Source organism: Diceros bicornis, chromosome 1 (assembly GCF_020826845.1).
Source record: "Diceros bicornis minor isolate mBicDic1 chromosome 1, mDicBic1.mat.cur, whole genome shotgun sequence".
Taxonomy (NCBI): domain Eukaryota; kingdom Metazoa; phylum Chordata; class Mammalia; order Perissodactyla; family Rhinocerotidae; genus Diceros; species Diceros bicornis.
This window is the reverse complement of record NC_080740.1, coordinates 33,218,537-33,245,665: the sequence shown is the minus strand read 5'-3', so window position 1 is coordinate 33,245,665 and position 27,129 is coordinate 33,218,537.

Genomic DNA, 27,129 nt, shown 5'->3' with positions numbered 1-27,129 from the left:
AAAGAAATTGGTGTCTCTGAACCATACTGCTTATGGACTGAATGTGTGTATCCCCCCAAGTTCAAATGTTGAAGAACTAACTTGCAATGTGATAGTATTTGGAGATGGGGCCTTTGGGAGGTAACGAGAGTTGGAAGAGGTCACAAGGATGGGGTCCTGGTCTGATAGGATTAGTACCCTTATAAGAAGAGACACCAGAGAGCTTGCTCTCTCTCTCTTCCTCTACTCTCTGTGCCGTACGAGGACACAGCAGTGAAAGGCAGCCATCCGAAAGCCAGGAAGAAAGCCTTCACCAGAACCCAAATGCTGGCACCCTGATGGTGGACTTCCAGCTTCCAGAACTGTGATAATATAAATTTCCGCCATTTAAGTTCCCCATATATGGTATTTTATTATGGCAGCCCAAGCTAAGACACATACACACGTGGAATTCAATCCTAGGAAAAAAAAACAGTCTTTTTCTTCATTTCCCATCTGGAATACCCTTTCTCATATTCCCCCCCACCCCTACCTTGTGCCCATACACACATTCCTGTTACAAGTATACACATTCTTCACGGCCCGGTTCACATTTCACCACCTTCTACAATTTCCCAGATCCTATCCTAGTCAGAATGAATCTGCCATATCTCAGCCTACCCAAAGCCCAAAGTATTGTAGAACTGCTGCCTTTTACAAGATCTAAAGGCTATTCATGAACATGCCTTACTAAAACCCTCACTAGACTTTGAGGTCCCAGAAGGCAAGGGTCTGGGTCCCATTCATTTTTTATGCCTTGTCCTGCCTCACATCATGTCTGACTCCAAGCAACTTCTCAATAAATATCTGCTGAATTAAATGGAACTGACCATTGAGCACTTACTTGATCCCTAGATGAGCCTCTCTCCAGCCAGAAAAGAGACTGGCAGGTCCCAATAGGGTTAGTATGCAGCCTTTCCTCCTCTAAGATTTAAGAGACTGCCTGCAGATTCCACCAGCCTTCCAAGCCTCAAGAAATCGATGACAACAAATGGTGTTGATAAAGGGCCGGGTCACAGGGGAGCATACACATTGGAGGCCCCAGTGGATGGTCCACTGATGCAGTGCCCCCAGGAGCTTATCAAAGCTGCCTCCACCTGGCCCCCAGCATGGAGCCAGATCAGGTTCGGGCAGAGGGCAGCTTGCTGATTTCTCTCCTCACTCCTAGAGTGATGTCTGTGTTTGTCAATAAGGGAAAGTAGGATGAATTATCTCAGTGCTGGGCAGCAAGGCATAGAGAGGAACAAATAGCCACTTGTACTCCTGCAAGATAAGGGAGGAAGAGGAATAGCAAAGCAAGAATAAAAGACTGGCAATCCAGGGGTGCACAAATGAGCTGTGGTCCAACCGTGCACAGAAGGAAGATGGAGAATGACTCACTGCATGTGGAATGTGTCATTCATTTTAATCCCCCGAGGCGGGTAGAACTATCCAGTATTAAAATGTGAGGTGGGCATAACATCTCAGCCTTGCAGTATACACTTTAACATGCTGGCTACGAATTAGAACCCCGTACTGAATTACAATGTCGGAAACACTCTAATCGGTGCTTATAGTGAGGTACATGATACAGGATAAATTCTTCCCCTCAGTACCTGGCTGCTTCACCTTCTTCCTTCTACCTCCAAGCCCCCAACCCCACCATCCCTCTATCCTCCCTTCCTGTGAGGGCCAGCGTTCCTTCCAGAGCAGCCAACTCAGTTAATGTAGCAAAACAAATGAAAGGCTTAAGAAAGACGTTGGGAACTCTGAGGTAGAAAGATTGAAAGGAAAAGGAGAGAAAAAGAAGAGCAACAAGCCAAGTTAATTTAAGGCCTGAGAAAGCTACTTTGACATTCTCGTTCCTGCGTTATCTTTCGCCTGGCAGCTGCAGCTGCCCACCCACTTTCATCTCTGTCGTAAACAGTCCATATCTGCAATTACAAGTGCCTGGGGAGCAGGCATTAGCATGCTGCATACGGTCAGGGAAAAGGTGTAGTGCTGGGCCTCTTCCTGCCTTAGAAGTCCCTAGCAGACATGCCCAGGAACAAAGGGATAGGAAATACAGAAAAGTCGAGCATCTGTTGGCTGCCAGAGCCCAAGTCTGAAGCATGGGGTCAGATGGTTGGGTCAGAATCAAAGAGGAGGTGGAGAGAGGAGGAGATGAAATGCAGTTGGTGGCTGAGAATGATTTTTTTAAATCTGTCTTAAAGTATTAACTACCCACTAAGATCTTTGGGCTAATTTTAGGGGTAAGTAAAATGATAATAATGGGGAACTGCAACTCAGTCCAAAGCCAAGCATGTGGGGACAAAAGAGGGAAAATTGAAAAGGAAAACTATTGAATATTCTCTCCCCTTTACTCTCCTATGATCTATCAGTTGATATTTTGTCACCACTTCCTTGCCTAGTTAAAATAGCACGCCATTACCCCCAGAATAGAACAAGTCAATGTATCACATCCAGCTGTACATCAGTCTTAATAAAACCAAGCACTCTAAACATCTCAGCTTTATGCAGTAACTAAGGCTTAGAGGACTATGGGAAACTTTTAAGTCATTCAGTTAGAAAATGATAGGAAAGAAAACTGATAAGAAATATATCAGAATCTAGATGTCCAATAATAGGGGGCTGGCTAAATCAATCATAAAATATACATTTACTAGAATACAATGCAACCGGTAATTTAGCTCTACAGTTTTGAGCTAGTGATATACCAGCCTCCTAATGAAGCTACTACAGTGTAGAGTCTCTGAAGCTTATAAAACAAGTTTTTGTTTGACAGTAGGGAGAAGCATTTCTGGCCAGGATGGGAAAAATAGTCAGTCCTTGAGTCTACATTGTGTGCATGCCTGCCTGCACACACACACAGACCCTGACTGGCCACTGAAGACGATAACCCTAATTCCTCACTGAGCACCAGAGTCTTGGCTCTGGTAAACTTTGGGAGATTTGGTAGACAGTACTAGTACTGAGTTGTTTTTGCAATATCTGTTTTCCCTCTTTCCTTACTAACTGAAACCCAATTTGTTCTAGTGCAGTAACTTGTCCTGCTAAAAAAAATAATTAAAAAAATTTTTTTCCGCCTTCCTGGCCTGTAAGTTGGCTCTGAACAATAAGATTTAAGTGGAAGGCACTGGCTAGGACTTCTAGGAAAGCTCTGTATAAAGGAGAAGTCAGTCAGCACGTACTTCCAGTAGGAACCAACGCTGCCGACACCTTGATTTTGGACGTCTAGCCTCCAGAACAGTGAGAGAATAGATTTGTATTGTTTTAAGCCACTCAGTTTGTGTGGTACGTTGTTATGACAGCCCTAGGAAAGTAATACAATTTATTAGTCTCTTGTTGATTTGTAAAGATGTATTTTTATAGCTATGTTTCTAGAATGGGAAACTGAGGAATACTAAGAAAACTGAATTCTCATCCTGAGCCCTATGAGATAGGTCAAAATTCAATACTCCCTGGAAATTTTTAACTATTTATAGGCTTCTCTCTCATGGAGGCGACCAAAAGAGGGAAAGAATCCTAGTTTTGCATTTAAAAGTGGAGGCAATGGGCCAGTTGAGGACAATCAGATGAGATAGCTCAGAATTTTGATGAGCAGAAGTCAATTAAACACTGGAATCACATAATAATAATGAATAATCTAAATGACCAAACTGTGGTACCTTGCTTGTTAGATAGCAACATGTCTGAATATAAATTTAAAAAGGTACCAATACTTAAGTGATTAACAATCAAGAATTTGATAAATAAATATGGAAACTCCAATCAGTGGAAAACTATGATAACTCACAAAGAAAATTGTTGGAAGGAAATTATGTCTATATGAAAAGCCAAGCTGGTTACAACACGGCACTTATAACACGTTTACATTAGTTGTTAAAGAAAAGTATTAGATGATAGAAAGAAAGTGAAAAATAAAGAAATTGATTAAAAACATAGCATGAACAGAACTTCTTCTATCAGAGAGAAGCTTAAAATTAAAATAATTTAACTAGAATCAACTGTGAGACTGCTGATGTCTCCAGCTCCAAGACTATGTGGGCAGTAACCCAATACTTTGTAGAACAATAGCCAGAAGCCACAGTTTCTAAAGAGAAGGGCTGGTAAAAGGGAAAATATTACTTCTTCAGTATGAGTTTAAGTAACGTGAACCATAAAAATTAAAGTTTATCCTCAGACGCACTTAGCACAAATATGTCCCCCAGTCCAAGAAGCAGCCAGCTGGCGGTTCTCCCTGGGGGAGTGGTGGATTGAACCTAAATAAGAGGAATCATACTCATCTTCAGTTATAGGACTGGAGCCTCCCACAAAGTCAGTGAATCTGAGGGTTAATGAACATTAATATTCATCTGCCTGAAATTCTGGACTGCTGGACTCAGGAAAGAACCAACAGGTAAGAGGTCGCTGTGGTTTGATGGTATATTTAAGGTAGGTGGTGGGCTTGATGGCATGACAGAACTAAAAAAGAGCTAATTAAGGTGTTCACAAATGACCCTTGTGGACTAAACCAGGACAAGCATTATCCAAACTACCTGAGGCTGCCTAGTTCAAATATGTGAGAGGAGAGAAGTGCAAGTTGTCCTGGAGCTTTCCAAGTTGGACTGGAAAGCCAAAGAGCAGAAAGTATCCTATTAAAGGGATGCCAAAGAAGAAAAGCAGGTCAGCGACAGAGAGAGAGGGAAGAGGACTGAAGAATTAGGAAGAGGACTGAAGAATTAGGTTGAACAAGGTTTTTTCTGCAGGTAGAAGAGAGGAGAAGGCAACAGGATAAGACTTGCTTGGCCCACTTAGCCCTGAAGAAATTTTCTAGCTCTGGGCCATAGCCTCTTCCACTATCTTCTTATCTGCATCAGGCCTTCCCCACCCTTCACGTGTGTGTGTGTGTGTGTGTGTGTGTGTGTCTGTGTGTCTGTGTGTGTTGAGTTATTGCAATGTTTGCCCTGACCTTCCCACCACCACCGAGTGCTGGTCTGTTCTCCCTTGTTGATTACATTCTGTTCATCACCTTCATTGTATGGAGGAAATATCTGAGGCCCAGGGAGTCAGGAGAGCCAGAACCAGCCCCAGGCTCCCCTGATGTGTAGTGCGGTGCCTTCCCACCTCTCCAGGGTGTCTCTCCTGCCTCTAGTGAAGCGTCTTTGTTTGAAGGATGGAGGCATTGTCATTGGCAACTGAATTGAAGTTTTCAGGTGAAGGAAAGTCTACAGTTGTCAGGTTTCTTGTAGATAATAAAGATTGCTTCCAGAATAATTAAGGGCTTAGGAACAAAAATAGATTCAACGTGAAGAAAACCCAGAAAATATAACCCAGTTTGGACAAAAACGTTGAGGCAATAAATGCCTTTCCTCTCCCAGATGTGACATATTCATTTGGCAATGTAAGCTCACTTAAAGAAGAGCTCGAGGCCCTCTCATGTAACGTGAACTATTGATGATGGTCACATGTATCACCAAAGGCTGAAAACCGAGAGGATCACAAAAATAGAACATGGAAGAGAAGTAATTAACATCAATAATTCATGCAACTTCCAGATGGTCAAACTAAAGGGCTCTTTTAACAAGTCAAACTATAAACTATGTAAATTAGCCAGTAAAACACATCACTAAAAATTGAGACTAGAGACTTTGCAGTAAAACTTCAAATAATTCAGAAGCAAATTCTTACCCAGAAACACAGAGAACTACATACTTTGACTTTCCCAGGCCTCGGCAACCTATGGATGTGAAGGGATCAAAATTAAAATATTTAGGGGCCGGCCCGGTGGTGTAGTGATTAAGTTCTCTCGCTCCACTTCGGCGGCCCGGGGTTTGCAGGTTCAGATCCCAGGCGCAGACCGACACACCACTTGTCAAACCATGCTGCGGCAGCGTCCCATATAAAGTAGAGGAAGATGGGCACAGATGTTAGCTCAGGGCTAATCTTCCTCAGCAAAAAGAGAGGATTGGTGACAGATGTTAGCTCAGGGCTAATCTTCCTCACACACACACAAAAAAAATTAAAATATTTAAAAACCCTCTAATTCCACTGCTCTATACTCCATGTGCACATTACAGTGTTCATAGGATTCCAGAATCTTAGTTATTTCTGCCTTGGGCCATCTCATATGAGTGCACATGCTTTTTCTTCCCACCAGCTCCTCTTTATCGTTGATGGCTGCCCCAAAAAGCCACCTGCAAGCAGTGCCTGTCCATTGACACTGTATCTGATATCAAAAACGGAAGAATCAAGTTCAGGCTAAGGGTGCCCTGGATTCCACCCTGTACCAGTCAGTCACCCTGCACCAAAAACACCATACTGGATTCTGCAGGGGCAGGGAAATTCCTTCCCCACCCTCAACTTGTGGGACTTTGTCAACTGGGCCACAAAACAGTATATCCCATACATCTGAGTGTTCCTCGTGGAAAAGAGTCCTTTACCCTCTGCCTGTAAAGCTTCTCTGCTTTAGACTCAGACATAAGTCTGTGAGCCAGGAAGGGAGAGTGGTACCTGAAACAAGCACCATTTCGTATTCCCCATCCTCATCTCTCCTGCGGTTGCCCATGGAAACCTTCTTTGAACAGGCCATGTCCCCCTCACACACGCACTCAGGTAACAGAGTGGACTGTGTATCCCCTTCCAGTCCACCAGGCGTGCTCCTCGTGTCCCAAATTCCAGCAGGGCTCACGGTTCATTCATTCAGCCAGGCAGCAAATAGTTATGGGAAGTCTACCCTATGCCATATGGTGGAGGTACAGTGATAAACAAAAGCAGACCTGGTCCCTACACTCATGGAGACTGTAGTCTAGTGGCAGAAGCAAATGTCAATCAAAGAATGATACAAATTGACATAAATGCATAACTGCAATGAGAGTGATAAATGGTGCCATGAAAGAGCACGTATAGAGGAAAACCATCTACTCACGGAGAGCAAGGATGTTTCCTGAGGAGGTCATTAAAGAGTTAACTAGGTGAGGTGAGTGGGAGGAGCACGGCAGTGGAGGGAAGAGGAGTGGCAGAGAGCTCAATGCTGTGCAGTCTAGGCTCAAAAGACTACTTCCCTGAACACGTTGACTTGGTTAGCATTATTGACTCTAAAGCACTGTGACAAGTACTGGGTAGCACTGTGTAATTAAAAAAAAAAGATATAATCTTTGATCCCAAAGAGCTTAAAGTCTAATAGGGACATAAGGATGAGAGGAAAATATTAACTTTTATGGGAATCTGATAACTACCCTCAGAAAGTTATGCAGAAGGGACTAAGGGAGCCTCAGACTACAGGGTCAGGCAAGACTTCCTAGTGAGAGGTCAGTGAGCGAAAGATGAAAAGAATAGGATTTCCAGGAAGAGCAAAAGGCCTGGGCAAAGGAACCGAAGCATGAAACAGCATGATCTACTCAGGGATCCACAGGAGCTGAGTTTGGCTTTTGAGAAGAGTGGGAGCAAGTGGAGGCCAGGAATTGGACCAGAGATGAGGCTGGACAGGAAGAAAACCTAGAGACCCTAAGGGGAGAGGCCTGGTGTGTAAAGCTATGGCATTGGAACCTCACCCAAAAAGGAATAGGGAGATGATGGGGGATTAAAAAGAGAAACGATAAACAACTTCCTCTTTTATTCTGTTTTGCTTTTTTCTCCACTACCTCCAAGAGTGAAATGTACTAAGATTTCAAAAGAAAACCGAAAACCCGCAGTGATTGATCCTGACTCTACTTTGTCATTTTCACAGGTTTATTTCTCCTGCTCAATGCTAGCGCATAAAATACCCAGGTGCTTTTCAATATATGTTACATTTCTTCAGGTTTAGTAAATCAGAGAGTTTATTTGCTTTCATTACACTACTTTGTGTTTTGGTGGGCAGTAAGCCATTCTGGCACTGAGCTAAAATTAATATTTTTAGCATTTGTGTGGCCACATGTGTGATATATGTATATGCTAGACAGCGAATAGTTTTTTAATATCATGATTTATGCTATTAAACTTCAAAAATGAAATAGATATTAAAAAAGGATAGCTCTTACTCTTAAAACAACCTGAACATCTTAGAATACAGATCACTTTTCTTTATATTTTTAATATTACATCTGACACATACAAAAGAAAGTATTAACATATATTTATGTTGTAAAGCATAATAATATATTAAACTCTCATGAACCTACCATCCAATGAACATGTTATAAATAAGTTGCTTCTACCTATGTACTTCTCCTGTATCTCATCTCATCCCCTTCCCTCTAAACCAGGGTCGTTCTGAATTTGTGTTTATCTTTAACCTGCTTTTTAAAAATAGCTTTATTAAACGTATATGTATGTCTAAATATATTACTTAATTTTTATTTGAGCATTATCTTAATAGTGTCATACGATTTATGGTCTTTTAGGATTTTTTTTACTCAATATTAGATTTCTAAGATTCATATGTTACTGAATATAGCTATGGATCATTCATTTTCACTGCTGTATAATATTTCATTCTATAAATGTAGCATAATTTATACCTCCATTCTCTTGACAATGGGTTGTAAAGAATTCTAGTTCTTGGCTATTACAAACTGTTTGCTATGAGCCCATATCTTGGACACATGTACAAGAATTTCTCTGGGGTATATATTAAGTATAAAATTGCTCAGTTATAGCATGTTTCCATGGTCAGATTTCCAAGGTAATCCCAAATTGTTTTTCAAAGTGATTTTCTAATTTACCCTTCCAAGACCATTATATAAGGATTCCTATTGATCCATAGTCTCTCCAATACTTTGTGAACTAAAGCAATGACAATGGGAATGAAAATGAAAAAAACCGATTTGGGCTGTATTTAGGAGATAAAATATACAAAGATGTGATGGGAAAGAAGGAGACATCAGGATGACTCAATATTTACTTATTAATATTTACCAATATAAGTATAATATTTCAATTTGATAATAATTTTTATTTATCTGATTGCTGAAGAAATTAAACACCTTGTTATCTTTATCGGATATAGACTTACATATTATTTCCCCATTTTCAAGTTTTGTTTGTGTGTTTGTGTGTGTTCTATTGATTGGTAGGAGTTTTGTTAAATATATTCCGGGTATTACACTTTTGTTGTAACAATGTATTGTTGTAAAATGTGTAACAAATGTGTTGTCCTTAATAGATAATGTCCTTATCTATTTAAGTTGACTCTTGTACATACCATGAGGCAGGAATTTAATTTCAGTTTTTTGAATGGATATCCAGTTGTCCTAGCACTTTTTATTGAACAGTTCTTCCTTTCTCCATTGATCTTCAATGCTCCCTGTTCTAGATGTTTTCTGCGGTCCTTTACACCCATTGATTTCCCCTTCTTGCTCTCCCCTGTATCACAAAGGCTAGAAACCTAGGAACTGAGTTTTCCAAACTTCTTTACCAGCAAGGTTTGAGATAAGGTTTAAAACTCTGATTGGATCCTAGATTTAAAAAGGAAAAGAAAAAGGTGTAAAAGACATTTTTTGAGACAATTAGATAAATTTAAATAAGAAATGGATTTTATACATTATATAATTATTAATTTTCTTAGGTGTAACAATGACATTATGGTTATATAATAGAAGAATGCCACATCTGAGTTGTGAAAAACGTTTGTAGGTGATAGCAAATAAAAATGTTGAAATCTAAAAAAAAAAAAAGAAAGAAAATAGACACTGTCGGAGAAATGCACTTATGCAAATTTGAAAAACGGTAGAGAGGTAGAAACAATTAATTCCCAGCAACATTGGCAGAGGAAATATAAACTTGGGTAGATAGGTGATTTTTCAAAGGCCAGACAGACTCAGAATTCCTATACTAGTCACCAGTTGTGGAGCTGCAGTTCGGGGATGCTGTGACCTCAGTAGGAGTGTCCTCAAGGTTGCTGACCTCTAGAGAGCAGCCAAATATTCCCAACTCTCCGAACGGTTGTAGCTGTGAGTTGTAAAGCTAATGGCACCCCTGTGTCCCAAACCTTTGCCCTTCCTCCCTTTCAATGATTTATATATCTCTATTTTCCTGTTTTAAATCCTTTGGCTTGAAATACTGAGTAGTTTCTGTTTTTCACTATGTCACCCTAAGAGACAGACCTCTGTCAAAGATCACAGTTCCATTTATGAATGAGTCTCTTCCTGGGTTTTCTATTATGTATCATTGGTTGGTTTGTCTATATGCGAGGTAATAACACACTGCCTTAATTATGGATGTAGAATAAGCCTTGGTATCAATAAAGCAAGTCTTTCTACCCTAATCTTCTTCACCAATGTCTTGGTTGTTTTTAGCCCTTTGTTATTCTATATCTACTTTAGAGTTACCTTTCCAAATCTATTTAAAAAAATGGTTATGATTTTTATTGGACTTGCAACAAATCTACAGATAAGTTTTGGCAAAATTAACATGGATCCACATTTTAGAAGCATCATTATAGTAATGGTAAGTGTATTAGGTTTAATGGGGTCAGACTGAAGAAATAAAAGATGGTCTAGAAAGCAATGTAGGCAATTAGATGAAATAAAGCAATGACAATGAGAATGAAGCGATTTATGCTATGTTTAGGAGATAAAAGATACAAAGATGTACTGACTAAGAAGGAAAACTTAGGGATGACTCAAGTTTCCTTCTGGGCCTCTGGGTGCTATTCTTTAAGATAAATAAAGGAGCAGCCTGCTTAGGCACAAAAATGTTGAGACTAGTTTGGGGCATGTTGAGTTCTGGTGACTAAGAGATATTCAAGTGAATATGAGTCTGAAACTCTGCAGAGAGGAATGAGCTGTATGTTTAGAGTTATGAGTCAGCCATATGTAAGTGGTTGTGAAAGTCAGTGTGGAAAAATGTACCCACACTTTGGAAGAAATCTTTAAGAACACTTCGAGAACACGGGATTTTAGAGGGATCACCAAAAAAAGGACCCAATGAGGGAGACTGAGAGGAGTGTCCAGAGACATAATAGGAAAATCAGAGGAGAAAAATACTATTTAAGTTAAAAAAAAGAGAGAGAGAGCTTTTAAGAAAGAGGAAATTGTTAACATTGTCAACTAATTTTAAAAAAAACAGAAATATATCCACTGGATTTAATAATATGAAAGAAATTGGTGGAAATAATTTCATTGCTGTTTTGGGGACAGGAGACAAACTGTTGTCAGTTCCGCAGTAAAGGGCCAACGAGGAAGGGAAATGGTAAATTTAAATGGCTCTTCAAAAAGTTTGGCTGCAAAGGAAAAGAGACATACAACAGTAGCTAGAGGGTGATGTGGGATCAGAGGATTTTTTTTTTAAAGAGCATGTTTATAGGGTGAAAGTAACAAACAGAATATAAAGTAAAGTGGGTTGCTGATGGCCCAAAGTCTCTGTCAAGTCAGAAGATGAACTCCAATGCAGGTGACTGGGTAGATAAATTAGACTTTGGCAATAGGAGGGACAGTCTTTCATGGAAAATAGGAAAGACTGAAAGCATGTGTCCTGGTGGAAATACATTTTATAGGTGGTTTTAGGTTGTGGGCGTGAGGTGGTTTTGGATTGTGGGCTTGAGTTATTTCTTGCTTTTCTGAATGAATAAGAAAGCAAGGTCATACACTGAGAGCAAGAGAGGATGGGGCAGAGGAAGGAATTTGAAGAGAGTAGTGAAAGACTGGAATAGCTATTGAGCCAAAAGGGAGAAGCAGCTGACTAGCTGCGTGGAGAATAACTCCAGGCAGAGTCAGCTGAGGGTGAAGCTATGAGTCCAGCTGAAAGTCCAGCTAAGCTTGAAGAGCTTGCCCAAGTCGCTGGATGATTTTCCACAGCAGAGCACAGTAACATGGGGACAGCCTGCTTCAGTTTATCTCAAGATCTGTATATGCAACTCTCCCTATTAGAGTGAAATTGGATACATTTCTTGTGGTCTCACTTGATTTTTACTGCAAATTGCTGTAGGCTGAGTGGCAGCTCAGATTCCCACAATTAGATCCATAGGAAGAAACAGAAGAGAGATTGAACAACAGTATGTGGCAGGCTAAAAAGACAAAAGAATGAGTGTGTAGGAAAATATTGTTTGGCTGGTTTGGGCTACACCAAAAGGCGTTGACATGTGGCTAGGAGCAACAATTATTCTTTAAATAAGGTTCGCAAGTTAGACAACACTATTACTAATGACAACTGAAAAACATGAGGGAAAAACCACCATCCAAAGATGGATTCCTACAGGATGATGATTAACTAACTCCAGCCAACAGATCAGATATCCTGCTCTTTAAGAAACTTAATAAAACTGTAGGACTTATTGATTTTGCTCTTCCTCTAGGCAGAAATATGCCAAGAATATACACAGAGAAAATAAATAATCTTGAGCTTTTGCAAGAAAGCTAAAGCAAATGTGGAGTTATACAGTCTCCAAGTGAATCCGGGGATAGGGATGGTTCAGTATGCAGCTAATATTATAAAGATTCATTACCAGGTGCTTGTGTTAACAAAGATGATACATCTATCACATGACCCGAAGATATTTTTCTCTGAAATGTACCCAGGAGAGTGGAGACAGGAGAGAAAGTTATTACTTGATGTACTGATAAACCATCTGTGAAGTAGAGATCCATCAGATGCCCCATGAGAGGCAATACTAGAGGGTTCCACGGGAATGATTTGATACTTTGTTAATCACTGAGACTCCAATAGCACAGCTGTTCCTAGAACATGTGAGGAGTTGGAGCAGAAAGTTCCAGAGGGGAGCTGTGCAGCACCAGAGCTTACCTTGTTGCCCTACATGGGAGGTCTACGGGCATCTTCTGCAGTGGCCCATGGGGCAGTATTGGCTGAGCTGGTCACCAGTCAACCATGCTGTAAATTAAAAGTGGTTTCCCAGCTAAAAGGAACAGTAAAATGGGTATAAGAATGCTTCTCTATTCATTTTAGCAAGGGCATGTAAGAACTGCACTCTGCAGTGAAAATTAAAGAGAAAAAACATACAAGAATGTTTAGAAGTCAGACCAGCTGAAAGGCTGATGTCAGAGAAATGTAACTCAGGAGAGGAAAAGCAAGAGGAGAAATTTCTTTGTCTATCCCTTCTTAGCCCTCTCTCCTCTTTTCTTCTACTTCATAGTTATATGCAAATTCCCAGTTCCCCCACGTGCCACTGGCCAGGAGAGAGCCATATTAGAATAACATTTCTGGAACTTCTTGCCAACTTTCATCTCTTCCTCACAGACAGAGGAAGGGTGATTTATCTACCTTGTAGGTACTCTACTCTTAGCAAGTTAGGAATAGAAGAAAACATCTTTAATCTGATTATAGGTTATGGAAAATTCCTACAACAAATGTTATATTTAATAGGAATTTCATAGTGACATATTAAAAACTTTCTCTTTGTCTAAGGTCAGGAACAAAACGAGGATGCCAGTTATCACTACTATCATTTACTGGAGTGCTAGGCAGTGCAATAGGAAACAAAAATAAAATATATAAGTCTTGGAAAGTGTCTTAGTCCATTTGGGCTGCTATAACAGAATACCATAGACTAGGTGGCTTATAAACAACAGAAATTTATTTCTCACGGTTCTGGAGGCTGAGAAGTCCAAGATCAAGGCACCAGCAGATCGGTGTCTAGTGGGGATCCGCTTTCTGGTTCATATGCAGCTGTCTTCTCTCTGTGTCCAACCATGGCAGAAGGGGCAAGGGAGCTTTCCGGGATCTCTTTTATAATAACACTAATCCCATTCATGAGGGCTCTGCCCTCATGATCTAATCGCCTCCTAAAGTTCCCTCTTCCTTTTTGATGCAATTGTAAATGGTATTATCTTTTTGAGCTCTCTTTCTGTTAGTTCGTTATTAGCATACAGAAATGCAACTGATTTTTGTAGATTGATTTTGTACCCTGCAACTTTGCTGTAGTTGTTGATTATTTCTAATAGTTTTCCAATGGATTCTTTAGGGTTTTCTATATATAAAATCATGTCATCTGCAAATAGTGAGAGTTTCACTTCTTCGTTGCCTATTTGGATTCCTTTTATTCCTTTTTCTTGCCTAATTGCTCTGGCCAAAACCTCCAGTACTATGTTGAATAGGAGTGGTGAGAGTGGGCAGCCCTGCCTCGTTCCTGTTCTCAGAGGAATGGCTTTCAGTCTTTCCCCATTGAGTATGATGTTGGCTGTGGGTTTGTCATAAATAGCCTTTATTATGTTGAGGTACTTTCCTTCTATACCCATTTTGTTGAGAGTTTTTATTATAAATGGATGTTGTATCTTGTCAAATGCCTTCTCAGTGTCTATTGAGATGCCCATGTGGTGTTTATTTGTTTTGTTGATGTGGTGTATCACATTGATTGATTTGCAGATGTTGAACCATCCCTGCATCCCTGGTATAAATCCCACTTGATCATGGTGTATGATCTTTTTAATGTATTGCTGTATTCAGTTTGCCAATATTTTGTTGAGGATTTTTGCATCTATGTTCATCAACAATATTGGCCTGTGATTTTCCTTCTTTGTATTGTCTTTGTCTGGCTTTGGTATCAGGGTGATATTGGCCTCGTAGAATGATTTAGGAAGTGTTCCATCTTCCTCTATTCTTTGGAATAGTTTGAGAAGCATGGGTATTAAATCTTCTTTGAATGTTTGGTAAAATTCACCCCGAGAAGCCATTTGGTCCTGGACTTTCATTTTTTGGGAGGTTTTTGATTACTATTTCAATCACTTTACTTGTGATTGGTCTATTCAGATTCTCCATTTCTTCCTGGTTCAGTTTTGGGAAGTTGTATAAGTCTAAGAATTTATCCATTTCTTCTAGATTGTCCAATTTGTTGGCATATAATTTCTCATAATATTCTCTTATAATCCTTTGTATTTCCATGGTACCCATTGTAATTTCTCCTCTTTCATTTCTAATTTTATTTACTTGAGTTTTTTCTCTTTGTTTCTTAGTAAGTCTGACTAAGGGTTTGTCAATTTTGTTTATCTTCTCAAAGAACCAACTCTTTGTTTCATTAATCCTTTCTGCTGTTTTTTGGGCTCAATTTCATTTATTTCTGCTCTGATTTTTATTATTTCTCTCCTTCTGCTGACTTTGGGCTTTGTTTGTTCTTTTTCTAGTTCTGTTAGGTGTAATTTAAGGTTGCTTATTTGAGCTTTTTCTTATTTGTTAAGGTGGGCTTGTATCACTATGAATGTCCATCTCAGGACCGCTTTTGCTGCATCCCATATGATTTGGTATGGCATATTTTCATTTTTGTTTGTTTCCAGATAGTTTTTGATTTCTCCTTTAATTTCATCAATGATCCATTGGTTGTTCAGTAGCATGTTGTTTAATCTCCACATTTTTGTCACTTTCTCAGTTTTTTTTCCATGGTTGATTTCCAGTTTCATAGCATTATGTTCTGAAAAGATGCTTGTTATGATTTCAATCTTCTTAAATTTATTGAGGCTGGCTTTGTTTCCCAACATATGGTCTATCCTTGAGAATGTTCCATGCACGCTTGAGAAGAATGTGTAGTCAGCTGTTTTTGAATGGAGTGCTCTGTATATGTCTACTAGGTCCATCTCGTCCAGTTTTTCATTTAAGTCCACTATTTCTTTATTGATTTTTTGTCTGGATGATCTATCCATTGATGTAAGTGGGGTATTAAGATCCCCTAATATTATTGTGTTGTTGTTAATGTCTCCTTTTAGGTTTGTTAATAGTTTCTTTATGTACTTTGGTGCTCCTATGTTGGGTGCATATATATTTATAAGTGATAAGTCTTCTTGGTGGAGTGTCCCTTTTATCATTATATATTTCCCTTCTTTGTCTCTCTTAACCTGTTTTATCTTGAAGTCTACTTTGCCTGATATGAGTACGGCAAAGCCTGCTTTCTTTTGTTTGCCATTAGTTTGGAGTAATGTCTTCCATCCTTTCACTCTGAGCCTGTGCTTGTCTTTAGAGCTGAGATGTGTTTCCTGGAGGCAGCATATTGTTGGGTCTTGCTTTTTAATCCATCCTGCCACTCTGTATCTTTTGATTGGAGAGTTCAATCCATTTACATTTAGGGTAATTATTGATATATGAGGGCTTAATGTTGCTGTTTTGTCACTTATTTTCTGGTTCTTTTGCATTTCCTTTGTTTCTTGTCCCATTTGTTTCAGATTGCCAATTCAGTTTGGTTGTTCTGTCTTATGACTCTTCTAGTTTTCTCTTTGTTTATCATATGTGATTATGTTTTGATTATTTGTTTAGTGGTTACCTTGAGGTTTGTATACAAAATCTTGTGTATGAGATACTCCATTATCTGATGGCCTCTTATTTCCTTATACTAAGTCAATTCAATCACTTTCCTCTTCCCCTTCTAAGTCGTTCTTGTTATACCTTATTCTATCTCGTGTTGTGGCTGTGTGTTTACAGTGATGAGGTTATATTTATTTTTGGTGAATTCCTTCCTTTGATCTTTGATTTTGGTATTTAAGTGGTTGCTAACCTATTCTGGTAAAGATCTACTATTTTTCTGATTTTGTCTACCTATTTTTCTCCTTGCTCCAAGCTTTGTATTCCCTTTCTTTTCCTTTTTTCAGGCCTGAGGGCCTTCTTGAGTATTTCTTGTAGTGGGGGTCTTGTGGCCATGAACTCCCTTAGCTTTTGTTTATCTGGGAAAGTTACTATTTCTCCATCATATTTGAAGGAAATTTTTGCTGGGTAGAGTATTCTTGGCTGAAAGTTTTTGTCTTTCAGTATTTTGAATATATCATTCCAGTCTCTCCTAGCCTGTAAAGTTTCTGTTGAGAAATCCTCTGAGAGCCTGATGGGAGTTCCTTTGTATGTTACTTTTTGTTTTTGTCTAGCTGCCCTTAATATTGTTTCTTTGTCATTGACTTTGACCAGTCTTACCACATGTTGTGGAGTGGGCCTTTGCCTGTTGACATATTTAGGTGACCTATTGGCTTCACTTACTGGTATTTCCTGCTCCTTCCCCAGATTTGGGAAATTCTCAGCTATTCTTGCCTTGAATAGGCTCTCTGTTCCTCTTTCCCTCTCTTCTCCCTCAGGAATACCTATAATTCTTATGTTACATTTCCTAATAGAGTCAGATATTTCTTGGAGACTTTATTCATTTCTTTTTAGTCTTAGTTCTCTCTCCTCCTCCATCTGGAGCATATCTGTATTCCTATCCTCTATAATGCTAATTCTTTCCTCCATATTTTCAGCTTTGTTCTTTAAAGATTCCAGATTCTCCTTTATCTCCTCCATTGTGTTCTTCATCTCCATCAGTACTGATTGGTTTTTCTCTATGATTTCAATTTCTTTTGTGAAGAAACTCCTAATCTCATTGAATTGTTTGTCTGTGTTATCTCATATTTTGTTGAGTTTTTTTTATGATAGCTATTTTGAAATCTCTGTCGTTTAGGTTATGGATTTCTGTATCTTTAGGTGCTTGTCATTTTTCTTCTGGCCTGGTGATTTCATGTACCTTTGCATTGTGGTTCCTGTATTGGCTTTATTTTTCCTCATCCTGGAAATACCTGGTTGTAATTTCCACCCACCGCCACCGTGTGGGGTTAAGGGCTGTGTAATCTGAGCCCCCTGTACTCTGCCCCAGCTGTTCACTGCGATCTGCGGCCCCTTGGTCTGGTCTGGCCAGCTGAGCTGCAGTGTCCGGCTTGCAGGGGGAGCGGCTCTCTCTTTTGCCCACTGTGTCTCTGGCATGGGGGGCTTCTCGCTTGTCCCTCATTATCTGCTATCCTAGGGTGCTCAGATGTTGATGGTAGCCCTGTAGCTGTTCTGTGGGAGTTTCCCACTGGCTCAGAGAGCCCAAAGAGCTATGGTTTCCCTGCAGAGGGCCACCCCTCCCCCATCTCTGGGAGCCTCACGGCCTGGGATCACTGATCTGATGGGGAGGGAGAGGAGTTCTCCTTACCTCTCCCCCCTTCCTCCGGGGGCCCAGCACATTCCTCTCTCAGATGTGCTGCCCTGTGGATCTTTCTGATCTTGCTTTTTGTGTCTAGGAGTCCATTGTTGGTCTGTGACTGTTCCTTTTGTTGTATCTTATCAGGGGAAGAGTTTACAGGAAAGCTCACTCCGCCATGACACTGACATCACTCTCCCAAAGTTTCCTCTTCCTAATACCATCACATTGAGGGTTAGGTTTCAACATATGAATTTGGAGGGTGAGATACAAACATTCAGTCTATAACGGAAAGAAATAAAACTGTTCTTATTCACAGATGATATAATTATGTGCACTGAAAATTTCTTGAACTTCAGTCAACAAATTAATAAATAAATTTAACAATATTTCTCAACATAAACTAAATATTAAGAATCGGTACATTTTATATATATAGTAGCAGCATATAATTAGGAAGGGTTTTTTTTTTTTTTTTTTTTGTGAGGAGATCAGCCCTGAGCTAACATCCGCCAATCCTCCTCTTTTTTCGCTGAGGAAGACGGCCCTGAGCTAACATCGGTGCCCATCCTCCTCCACTTTATATGGGACGCCGCCACAGCATGGCTTACCAAGCAGTGCGTCGGTGCGCGCCCGGGATCCGAACCAGCGAACCCCGGGCCGCCGCAGCTGAGCGCGCGCACTCAACCGCTTGCGCCACCGGGCCGGCCCCTAGGAAGGGTTTTTTTAATCAGAACTTTTACAATGGCATCAAAAATCCTCAAATGCCTAGGAATAAATTAAAGGAGAGATGTGGAAAACCTTCACATAGAAAAACAAAAAACGTAGTGAAAGAAATTTAAGAACACTTAAACACATACAAGGATAGATCACATTTATGGATTAGAATATTTATTATTATAAACTTCATTTCTTCCCAAACTGATTCAGTAAAATTTCAATTAAAATTTCAGCTTTCTTTGTGGAAAGTGTAAGGGCCAAAAATAGGGCAGACTATCTTGAAGAAAAGCAACAAAATGAGAGGGCCTATAGCACCGGATATTAAGACATTACAAAGCTTAAGTAATTAAGGGAGCATTGTTTTGGTACATGGATAGACAATTAGACACCAGTGAAACAGAATAGAGAATCCAGAATTAGACTCACTTACACGATCTCCTGAAGTTTGATGGAAGTGCCATTACAATACAGCAGGGAAAGGATGGTCTTTTCAACAAATAACACCGGATCAATTGCACATACACATGGGAAAAAAGTGCGCCTTCACCTCACTACACATCATACTCAAAAATCTGTTCCAGATAGCTTGTGAGCCTATATGTGAAAGATAAAACAACGTCTTGAAGAATATATAGGAGAAGATATTCATGACCTATGACCTTGGGAGAAGCAAAGATTTATTAAATAAGATACAAGGAAATTACTAGCCTGAATAAAAGACATTGAAAAATTGCACTGGATTGAAAACCATGTGGCAGTAACTGTCAAAGCTAGATATATACATAATCTATGAACCAGAAATTCTATTCCTAGAGGTATACCCAACACAAATGTACACATATGTGCACCAAAGACATTCACAAATTGTTCTTAGAAGTGTTATTCATAATAGACCCAAACTAGAAATAAACCAAATGTTCATAGACAATAGAATGAGTAAATAAGTGTGGTATGTTCCTACAACGGAACATTATAGAACAATGATAAATCAGATCACTACTACATACTGTGATTTGGGTGTCTCTTGCAGACTTAATGTTGAGAAAAAGAAGCCTGACACAAAAGAGTACATATTATGCAATTCCACATCTATAAAACTCAAAAACATGTTAAATGTATTTGTATTGAAGACAGAATAGTGGTTAATTTATAGGGGGTATAATTACTAAGAGTTGAAATGAGGGAAACTGTGAAGGAGCTTATACTGTTCTAGTTCTTGATTACAGGCATGTTCATTTTGTAAAAATTCATCAAGCTATACACTTAAGATTTATAGTTTATGTATGGTTTATACATTAGTAAAAATAATATGCAAAATAGAAATTACAAATATGTTAATTTTTATATCTCTCTACCTAAGACTTCAATGCCTTCTTATACTCAAACAAGATGAATGTATATATCACTCTTGCTCTTATAGAATTATGAAGATTTGAAAAATCCATACAATGTGTTGATTGATGTAGTGGGGTGTAATGGAAACAGAATGAAGGATCTCAGTTAAGTACTTGAATTCTCATCTACCAGCTACATAATCCTGAGCAAGTCTTTTAATTTTGTTAACCTCAGTTTCTTCAGCTATAAAACAATGGTATTAGTACCCCTACTTCACTATCGTCCCTCAACCAATCTGGAAAATATTTTTCTTTTCACATCTTACCCTAAATTCTTGCTCTTTGTGAAATTCCTGTTCCTCCAAGCTGACTTTAACAATGCTTCCCTGCTTCTCCATTTACACTTTGTACATACTTACTTTACAGTGTTAGATGTTGTTAGCTCCCACTAGAAGGAAACATCTAGAAATCTAGAAGCTTCTAGAAGACAAGAATGGTGGTTTTTCATATTTTGAATCCCTGGAACATAGCCCAATGCCTGACACATCAGTGCTCAGTAAATACATGACTAAATGAAGGAATTAATGAATGTCTGCCTTACCTATCTAACCAGGTGACTGTAACAATCTTATGGATTAATATTCACTAAAGGGAAATGCTATACAGATGTAAATTACTGTATTCCAATGCATAGGAATAAGCTGCAGAATTGTTTCCTGTTTATCTTATTCACTCATAAAAGAATATAGAACACACTAGTTGATATTTGAAGAGCCCTGATAACTGAAGGGTTTAAAAAATATTCTCAGAATCTTCACTGAAACTCATGAACTCTTCAAGGACAGACAACTGACTGAACAAAAGAGGAATTCAGTCAGAAGTGACAATAAAACACTTGTCATGAAGACAGAAGCAATCTTTAAGACAAGCAGCGCTCAGATTGAAATGCAGTCTCACTGTCTACTCCCAAGCTCAGCAGATGGGTAAATAATGTAAAAGAAAACCGGCGTGTTCTACTACTACAAATGAGGCGATTAGACTATCTGTTGAACACACATTTATGAATAGCGGTGCTGGCAAGCCTCTTTAGAAAAATTTATGTTTCTTTTGTGCAGAAATGTATAATCAAACTGTCTCCTCTTGGTATGGATTATGGCCCACCTTTTTGTTGTTAGTTTATGGTATAAAAGCTAATTTTCACTCTTTATTTTAATAAAATTGAAGAACTCTAGACAAACTACGGCATGTCAATATCACCATCGATGCCAACAGTAGCAAAAACATTGCGTTTTTTCTCAGGACCATTTAACATGGGTCTCAGATCCCAGCACAAGAGAAAATGTGTAAGGAAGGAGCTTGATTGGCTCCAGCAACTGGGTCTGGGCTGTAAAACACTTCACCTCCAAGTCAGCAGTTCAAATCCAGCCTGGGGTGAAGAGGAGAAAAATACTTCCAGGTGTTGTGTGCTTACATCAAGTTTAAGCCTTGATGCAGCTCCCTGAGTCAAGAGATCAGCAATATATTTTAGCATCTTGTTCACGGCCCTGAAGCAAGAACAAGGCCTACAGACCCAGGAGACTGAACTAGCTCTTTATCCCAATATCCAGCGGCATTATTTAGGCCTTACTCAGTGTCCTATCGGCCCCTCTCCTGGGGCGCCAAGATTTTCACTTAATATGGCTTTCAAACACCTAAATCGTTACCTCCCACCACTGGGATGCTGGAAAACAAAGCTGGGAATTTATAAAGAAAAAGCTATCCAGCGCTTTCCTTCTCGAGCAGCAAGATGATTCAGAAAGAACAAGAGAAAAAATAAAAGGAAATTTAAATTCAGAATTACAAACTTTCCTATACGTAGCCATACATAGTAATTTCCCTGATAAACTTTAAAATTTTACCCAGGGAAAAAATTCACCTGATTATGAATGTAATGGAGTTCCTATAAATATGATACGTGACCTACTAACTTGCATACCGAATTAGATGCTGGAGACATGGCTGAATCACAAACACTTGTTCCTGAATTTCTGTAAATATATCAGCTATTGAATCAAAGTGATCAACAGCAGTAGTAAATCATATCAAACTCAAACCGGATATACCTAATGGGCGAACAGATGCATCACCAGGCAAATTAAAATCTTGATACATTACCACTGTTAAAATTTGCCAGATACAATTACAGAGACCCTTACATTTTTAATATCATCTCATGCAATTCCTGATATTTTATTCAGTTCCATGTTCTGAGATGACCTTATCACTTGACCAAAATGGAATAAAGGAATGGTGGTCAGGCTGTGGTGTGGTCAAAGGAAAAACCTCTGGGCTGCAAATCGGCAGGTACTCAGAGACCCCACCCTGACTCTGCCATCACTGCACCACATAAACTTGAGCAAGAAACATCAACAACCTGGCCTACCTCCTCATCTGCAGAACAAGGGTGTGAAAGGGAGGTAAATGAAGCATCCTGGTAGGTTCTTCCAGCTCTGCAGTCTAGAAAATGTGAAACAAACTTTTAAGACCCTTTTTTACAGAAAAATAGTTTAGTTATTGCAAATTGGCTCCATAAGATCTCTTAAGTAAGAGATATTAAAATGCTATATTTCTACGCAATAAATATTTATTTATTTATTTATTTTTGATGAGGAAGATTAGCTCTGAGCTAACATCTGTACCAACCCTCCTCCACTCTGTATGTGGCACGCCCCCAGAGCATGGCTCGATGAGTGGTGTGCAGGTCTGTGCCCAGGATCCGAACCCGCGAACCCAGGGCCACAGAAGCAGAGCCTGTAAACCCAACCACCACGCCACCAGGCCAGCCTCTAAATTTTTATTTTAAACAAGTTATTAGTATATATTAATTGCCAAGTGCTTTCTAGGAATATTTTTGCTTCAATTTACAAATCAACCTTTATTCCAGACTTCTTACTGCAAATTAAAATCTACTGGAGTCCAAGAATGTCACTTAGTCACAATCTAAACAAAAATATCAAAATGCCACTCCAAAAATTTCTACTGAGAGAAACTAGACAAGCGTGAGTTTTGGAATCCTCTCTACATAATTGAATTTTCCTAAATGTAAACTTCAATCTGAGTTGCACCAAGACTATATTTGTATTTATTTTCTACATGAAAAAACTATGGGAAAGGCGTTTGAGGAGCCATAAGGCATAAACAAAAGGATTAGACGCTATTGATTCTCCTAACACACACAACTCTTCTGGAACTTCTGAATTAAAATTCATTTCACTTAGGCAAGGATAAGGGAAGCTGGTGGGCATTTCCAATGCATTTTAAAAGACCATCTTTTGTTTGTTTGTTTTTGAGACAATCAAAAGACTTTCAGTGTAGGGTTTAAGCCAGTGTTCTTACAGCCAGACAGAATCACTGTGATGGTTAATTTTATGTGTCAACTTGGTTGGGCCAGATGTTTGGTCAAACATTATTCTAGATGATTCTGTAAGGGTGTTTTTTAGATGAGATTATCACTTAAATTGGTGGACTCTGAGTAAAATAGATTGCCCTCCATAATGTGGATGGGCCTCATCCAATCAGGTGAAGGCCTGAATAGAACAAAAGACTGACCTCCCCTGAACAAGAGTGAATTCTGCCTTCAGACTTGAATTGAAACATCGACTCTTTCCTGGGGTCACCAGCATCATGGCCATTGGCCTTGAACTACAGCATGGGTTCCTTCCTGGTTCTCCAGACTGTGGCCACCTGGCAGATTCTGGAATTGCCAGCTTCTGTAATCTCATGAGCCAATTCCTTAATAAATCTCTCTCTCTCTCTCTACATACATACACACACACACACACACACACACACACACACACCCTATTGGTTCCATTTCTCTGGAGAGAATACACCCATGTTCAGATTCCAACTTGGCCATATACTTGTTTTCTGATGTTGGGTGAATTACTTAAATTTGCTGAGCCTTCTTTCCCTCGTTTGTAAACTGGGGAAAGCAATGTGCCTGTGTCCAGGGGTGCTGTGAGGATTAAATGTGATAATGCATTGACAGTATTTAGTATAGTTTACGATAGGGGTTGGCAATCTTTTTCTGCAAATAGTAAATATTTGGGGATTTGTAGGCCAAGATGCAGTGTCCTCAACTCCTGAACAACTGTTCTCATGGAAAGGCTTATGATCTTTTTTAAATTTAAATGCATAAAAGTCATTCTTAGCTCGTGGGTCATACAAAAATAGCAGGCTGGATTTGGCCCACAGGCCATAGTTTGCCAAGCCCTGGTTTATAAGATATATTAAATATTGATTTTTTTTCTATCCTAAAAATTCAAAATTATGAAATAAATAACATTTGTCTCCTGGGCCAGGAATGCCCTTTGTACAGCCCTTTGCTTCCCAATGACACCTTTTCTCCATTTCTTTTAAGGGGGCCTAATAACCCTATATTTGCTTTTGTTATGCCCTTCTCAAGATCTGCTATGAGGAAAGAAACTGACATCTTTTATGATTTCTGCCATATTTTTTTCCTGGGGAAATTTTGTCATATTTTGTCCAGATTCAGTACAGCAGTAACAGGACAGGCATGTGATCTGCCTCTGGTCACTCTGGAAGGGGGGAGGCACTCATTCCCCTTTTATGCAGAAAAAATTCAATGACAAATTTCTTTACCTGACAAATGAAAGATAACGCATCCCCCCCTACCTGGGACCCCAGGTTAAGTGAAGCATAGGGAAAATTTTAATGAGAAAAGCTCACCCACCAGAGAGTTTACAGAGTTTCACTAAGTCTCTCCAATACCAGCTTCAAAGTAAATGTTTAATCACTCACCAGTAACTTAGCTACACAATGTCTAAGAGCAGGATATTTGGACACAGATTGATAACTAAATAAAGTTTCCATTCCTTTCACCCCAATGTGTTGTGCTCACTGATATTTCATTTCTCCTGACAGTTCGTAGCCTTTCCCAACTGCTTGTTACAAAAATTTTCAAATGTACAAAAAGTTAAGAGACTCATATAATGAATATAAATACATCCTCCACCTAATTCATTAACTGCTAACATTTCTCCCTATTTGCTTTATCTGTAGGGCATACTTTCTCTGTGAAGGGCAGTCTGAAGCATCTTAACATACAGCATCATCAGAGTATACTGGCTGTGTGTCAGAAGGAAAGAGCTGCCATCAGACCACGTCGTGTGAAAAATCTTGAAGTGAAGGACAAGTCACTGAGTCGACTCTCTGAGCCACCTGTCTTCACCGCCACAGAAGAACATAGAGGACCACACATGACCACATCCATGTTCCCAGGGGCTAAAGAAGTCATACAGTCATCAAAACAATCTTGTAAATTACTTACTTTGATAAATATAGCGGGGTAAAAAGAAATTCTACACCACCCTTTGTAGTCAGGGGGAATCTGATCACTAGCAAGAAGCAACTATTTTTTGTCAGTTAATGGAGGAATATTTTAACTGGAGCTCAGGGAAGAGAGGAAGTGAATTTTTCTTAGCACAAGTCAGGGCAATTAGGTCGCAAAGACTACATTTCTGTTAATAAGAGAAATAAGAATCATTCAGTAGACCAGACAGGAGTTTTTGGAAGAATTCAGTTGTGGAGACAAGAACTGAACTAGTGTTTGTTTTTTGATACACTGGGAGAGAAAAATCAGCTACAATCCAGGCTGGAAGTCCATACCATTTTCACACACAAACACATATCGCCACCATTACCGCCACCACGATTCTTGCACCACAGTTCAGCCTTCCTTCCTCTCCAGGAGGTTGGCTTACATAGACACCAGGACATACGTTACCCACCACTATGCAGCAGAATTTAGAGAGCAGATAAAAGTGTCTATTGACATTCAATGTCTAGGGCTGTGTATCTTACAAAAAGATTGTCAAAAAGACAAAGATTGGGACCCACACTGAAATATTTCTATAGAAAAGGGATTTACATTCCAAGGACCAGGACCCCAGAGGGGGAAAATATTCCTAAAGAGAGAGAGATCTAGTAAGTAAGAGAAGGAGAATTAGAAAAGTTGGGAGCCCCAGGTGGACCTCCTTCAGAGGCCCCGGGTGCCCGGTACAAGGCAGTAAAGTGGTCAAAGCACAGCAGCGGTTTTGTCCTTCCTAGTCCTTTGTGCAGCTGCTGAATCATAACTTTTGAACCTCTCACTGGGGCCCAGGAGGCAAAAGGTGAGACGCCACCCAAGCATCTACCCCTCCTTCTCTCATAGGGCTGACCTGAAAATACTGACGCAACCACAGAGATGGCAGGTGAAGTCACAGGTTTCTCAGCCCCTGAGGGTAGATAATGACACTCCCTGTGCAATAAGGACTTCACTACATGGGCTACAACATACTTTTGAAAATTTATAGTGTATATATATTTTATATATATATATAAATATATATATATTTATATATAAATTCTATATTTATTTTATAAATAAAAAATATATTTCTATAATATATATTTTAAAAATATATATTTTATATATATTTATATAAAAATATTATTAAATATTTTAAAATATATATTTTATATATTTATATAAAAATATTATTAAATATTTTTAAAATATATATAATATATATTTTATAAAATATATATTATATATATTTTATAATAATATATATTATATATATTTTATAATATATATTATTATATTTTATAATAATATATTATATATTTTATAATAATATATTATATATATTTTATAATAATATATATTATATATATTTATAATAATATATATTATATATCTTTTATAATAATATATATTATATATCTTTTATAATAATATATATTATATATCTTTTATAATAATATATATTATATATCTTTTATAATATATATTATATATCTTTTATAATAATATATATTATATATATAAATCAATTTATAGTGGATATATATTTTTATATATCTAATATATTTTTTATTATATATTATTATACATTATTAATTACACGTTATGTAAATATATATTCATTATTATGTATTATTTGTATATATACTTTTTTTTTTTTTAAGCCCATCATCAACTTTCTTTCTTGCTAATTCTCCTACAGCAGTTATTCAAAGACTCCAGACACTTCACAGCAGCATCCCAGAAAACAGCATCAGTTCAAGGAGGTTGAACCCTGGCCCTGACTTGGCAGACTTGCATTTCTTAATTCCTTCATTTACTCAGCCAGTCAAGCAGTGTTTATCAGCAGCCGGTGTGTGCTGAGCACTGTGTCAGATGCCCCTGTTATAAAGAAAAGCAAGGTGCTGCCCCAAGGA